The sequence below is a fragment of the Octopus sinensis genome, linkage group LG23 (assembly GCF_006345805.1).
Source record: "Octopus sinensis linkage group LG23, ASM634580v1, whole genome shotgun sequence".
NCBI classification, from domain to species: domain Eukaryota; kingdom Metazoa; phylum Mollusca; class Cephalopoda; order Octopoda; family Octopodidae; genus Octopus; species Octopus sinensis.
This window is the reverse complement of record NC_043019.1, coordinates 4,714,081-4,719,238: the sequence shown is the minus strand read 5'-3', so window position 1 is coordinate 4,719,238 and position 5,158 is coordinate 4,714,081. Positions and strand designations below refer to the sequence as shown.

The 5,158-nt window shown below is 37.2% G+C and overlaps 1 protein-coding gene across 1 annotated transcript in view; it reads left to right on the top strand.

Annotated features, from left to right (window-relative positions):
* Nucleotides 1-2,965: 2,965 nt before the first annotated feature.
* LOC115223438 (exostosin-like 3) overlaps nt 2,966-5,158 on the top strand; it is a 76,012-nt gene continuing 73,819 nt past the window's right edge. Inside the window, exon 1 of the mRNA XM_029793993.2 lies at nt 2,966-3,244. The gene's annotated coding sequence lies outside the window, so the exon portion shown is untranslated. The remainder of the gene's footprint in view (nt 3,245-5,158) is intronic.

Genomic DNA, 5,158 nt, shown 5'->3' with positions numbered 1-5,158 from the left:
ATACATACTATTTGCTTCTTTCAGTTTCCGTCAACCAAATCCACCCACAAGGCTTTGGTCGGCCCGAGGATGCAGTATCATAGAAGACACTTGCCCAAGGTGCCACGCATTAGTACTTCATACCACACCCTCTCTATAACGGAAGGTTATGACTAAGATACAAGTCGACGCCACAACCGGGTTTCGATTCTTGGTCAAAGCTTGCACCAATGAGAAATTAAGGAAGCCTGTGCAGGCTTTCGACCTGCTAGAAATAGCAGCTGCATTTCCCTCGATGCTGGTGTCGATTTAATATTCCTGCAAAGCATTCTAGGTATGAATGAAATTATAATGGAAGGCTAAAACTTAGATGCAAGTCGACGCTGCCACCAAGTTTCGATTCCCGGTCAAAGCTTGCGCCAATAAAAAATAAAGGAAGCCTATGCGGGCTTTTGATCTGCTAGAAATAACAGCTACATTTCCCTCAACACAGACTACCGTTTTGGATAATGTATGTTAGGTTATCACCGTGATCACCGTGACCGACCAGACCATCAGATGTTGCTACACATCGCTGGTCACAATGCGTTCGCATTGTTTTAGCCTTCGAATGACGCCACCCCGCTGGCTAAACGAGCAGGCCAACAGAAGAAAGAGTGAGAGAAAGAGTGGTGAAAGAGTACAGCAGGGATTGCCACCCCCTGCCGGAGCCTCGTGAAGGTTTTAGGTGTTTTCACTCAATAAACACACACAACGCCCGGACTGGGAATCGAAACCGCGATTCTCCGACCTCGAGTCCGCTGCCCTAACCAATGTTAGGTTATATACCCCTAAAACAATAGAATGGTCATAATTGGACAGCCTTTTATTACAGGTCTGCTCAATAAGGGTTGACCAGAGATTTGACAGCCCTTGAAAATATATCAGGTAAATCGACCCCGGGACTTATTCTTTGTAAGCCCAGTACTTATTCTATCGATCTCTTTTGCCAAACCGCTAAGTTACGGGGACGTAAACACACCAGCATCGGTTGTTAAGCAATGCTAGGGGGACAAACACATACACACACATATATATATATACATATATACGACAGGCTTCTTTCAGTTTCCGTCTACCAAATCCACTCACAAGGCATTGGTCGGCCCGGGGCTATAGCAGAAGACACTTGCCCAAGATGCCACGCAGTGGGACTGAACCCCAAACCATGTGGTTGGTTAGCAAGCTACTTACCACACAGCCACTCCTGCGCGGCACAGAGTGTTTTTTTTTTTACCTCAATAGACGTCATTGATTGGTTGAAATTGCAGAAATTGAAGAAAAAAAACAACAACAAATATCTTACAAACTATAGAATTTTCTCAATAAAGCCAAGAGAAAAAGATGTTTTATAAACACATTCTACCAGTATACGAAGTTTAAAAGTGTTTAGTTATGTGAAAATTATTTTTAAAAAACTGCCTTTCAAACCGAAAAGATCCAATAATTTTTGTTAAACAAAGTAAATAAAACAAAACACCCAAAGTAAGGATCGGCTAGCCACGGCTAGCTAGCGCGGATGCGCGACTGCGCGCACCGGGACCACTCTCCTTGAGTAGTATCGGAGTCTGCACCATCTGAAACGTATTTGTAGAGAATTTCGTGAAAAAAATATCCATTTTCTTAGATACAAGTCGACGCCACAACCGGGTTTCGATTCTTGGTCAAAGCCTGCGCCACTGAGAAATTAAGGGAACCTGTGCAGGCTTTCGACCTGCTAGAAATAGCAGCTACATTTCCCCTCGCTGCACAAAGTCGTTGGTGGTGGGGGGCACATATGTGGAGGTACGCGCTTTCTTCTACAAGACGGAAGATTGCCGGATGTAATATGAGGGAGAACTGAGAGCTAAATTTAGCTTCGAGGGAGAATTTGGGCGCTAAATTTAGCGGGTCGGGTCCAACGCACTTGACATTTTTCCAGGGTTTCCACAATTAAACGCTTTGGTTAAGACTTCCTCACCTCTTTTAATTAGGCTTCGGCAAATCACGTTGAACACAGACGAGATTTCGGTCGAGATTTCATCGTGCTTTTTGCGGGTGTATATATGTATACTCAGATACACAGGTGTGTATATGTGGATATATGCCTTCTACGAAGTATCTGTGTGTACGTGTGGTGTGCGCGTGTGTGTGTTCAATGAATGCTGAGGAAGAACGAAGCCAAGTTGGTCTACACTTGGTCCGTAACAATGTAAGCTAGTCGTCATTCATAATTCTCAGTCGCTTACTACTATATAGATAAATATACACATATATATATATATGTCACTCTCCAACACACCCAGACGGATACAACTTATATACACTCGTATGGATCATATATATTTATTGATTGAGCATCGCCAACAAACCAAATTGTTTTGCAGAACCATCACTCTGACAACTCTATAATTATATATATATACATACATATATATATATACATACATACATATATATACATATACACACACGTACATACTACATACGCGCGCGCACCTTGTCATATATACATACATATATATATATATATATATATATACACACACACGTACATACTACAGACGAGCGCGCACCTTGTCATATATATATATATATATATATATATATATATATAATCATTAATTAAAATCATAGGGTAACAAGAATATTTATCGAAAAAATTCTTAGTTACCAGTGGTCTAGCGGGAAGGAAAAAAATTAATCAATAGACTATCTCTGATATATATATATATATATATAATATATATATATATATATATATACATATATGTATGTATATTTAGGTTTGTGTGTGTATATATAAAGGGATCGCCCTTTTAAGTAGAAAGAATAGCCAAAACTTTTTGACTGCTATTTCTAAATTCGGTATGTGGTGAAGCAATCGTTGCTGAACCCTTAATTAATTAGTATTACTTAAATCTTCCTTGGATGGGTCTTTTACATGCCGAACTCTACTTGGTGAAATTAATGATTATTTCTAAATTAATTAATTTCACCCTATATTATTGATATATATATATATATAAATGTGCGCGTGTGTATTGTAACCAACAAACAAGTTATCTGTAACCCCCATCGTTGTACTAAAATGTCACTAATTGCCCACAGCCTTATTATCAGTTATCCCTTTCCGCAAATCTGATCTTAATCCAACTGCTCTCACCTACCACGAATTAGCAGCCACCAAATCCCTGGGATGATCCTATCCGTGACGCGACTTCGCCTGCTTTGTTAACAAAAATAAGTAAGTATTTCTTTCTCATCTATCTCTACCGTATTTCTGCTTTACACACACACACACACACACATATATATATGTGTATTATGATCGAAGACGATCCACTCATGACCATCACGTCCTTCTCTGTTTCGCCTTACGTATCACAATCTACGTTATCTTCTTTCAATGTATCGTCTTTTATTTCTAAGAATATGGTATATATGAATTCTACTCTAATATTATTCCGTTTTTATTTTTTCATATATTTGATAACGGCCCCAGCATGGCCACAGCTCGTGAGCTGAAACTAGATAAAATAAAATAAAGATAAAAAATAAAATATTGGTGTTTTGAGGGAGGTAGGTTATTGCTTCTAGCAAGTTAAGTCACCACATAGAACAATGATTTACCGATTTTCCTACGTATTTCTCACCTTATGACCCTGTCTTTCTCTATAATTAAGGTACGTAAAACAAAAAATACAACCCAGCCCCAGAAGCAAGTGCCCCTAAGTGTAGTTTCTCACCCTCTCCGAGATCTTCCGTTGATGGAATACGGTCTTTGACATCTTTTTAATTGTTTGGCTATAATTTAAAAATCTTGCGACACCTTGTCAGAAACCATTCGCAGACTCCGACGTTGGATCGTCTTTATATTTTACACTCTATGAATTACCAACTGGTATATATATATATATATATATATACACATATATGTATATATATTCATACATATATGTATGTATGTATATTGCTAGCATTATGATCGAAGACTATATATATATACACACATATATATATATTCATACATATATGTATGTATGTATATTGCTAGCATTATGATCGAAGACTATATACATATATTATACATACATATATATATGCATACACACACACACACACATATATATATACATGAATATACATATTTGCACAGGTATAAATTATACACACACGCTTGTGTGTGTGTATACGTGTGTATATATGTATGTATTACCACAGTTAACTAACCGGTTCGTTGTTTAATTGAAATATACACACCTCTACTTATAAACGGGTTTGTTGTGTATACATCAATCTCATTCTTGAAATAGTTTGTGCTTTTTTTTTCTTTTTTTAACTTAAGATATCTAAGACATCAAGAGTTCACCATCATTCCCCATTCATACGAGTTATCGGGCGAACCTCCACGTAATCATTCGACCTGCTAGAAATTGCAACCGAATCTTTCTCAGTTCGTACCCTATTTAATTGAAAAATACATTTGATAATGCACATTTGTTGATAACCTAAAAAAAAAAAAAAACGACTGGATAATGTATTCGTTGATAACCCATAAAAAGACACCTTTGATTATAACGTTGCTCGATCAGGCCTGACCTGGGGTTAAACAACTTACGCGCGCGCGATGTCAAACATTCCTGGCAACCAATCACGGTTAGAAGCCTTTATGCCAGCCCCTGAACCTCATAGAAATAGCTGTCAATTCCCCTTTATAACGTACCTGACATCATAAAAGAAATTAAATGAAATCTTTGGTAAATGCAGTCTTAAAGCACACCTCCAGGCTATTTGCTCTCTGTTACATAATAAACATTGACTCAACACACTGGTTACATCTATAATTCCATTAATCGAAGCTGTTACCAAGAATGCGTTATATATATATATATATATATATATATATGTATATGTATGTATATATATACTGATTGGTCTTGTATATGAGAAAAAGTAGGGCTTCTAAGTAGTGTATCTATGGACAATTAATGATGGTACTCAGAAGTTAAAAATCCATTCACAGGATTGAAACAAGTCCAACTGAATCTTATCTTTCTATCCACGAAGATATTGAATATATATATATATATATATATATATTAAAATAGAAAATTACCCTTTAACAGGTAATTTTTACATGCTAGAAATAGCAGCCAAC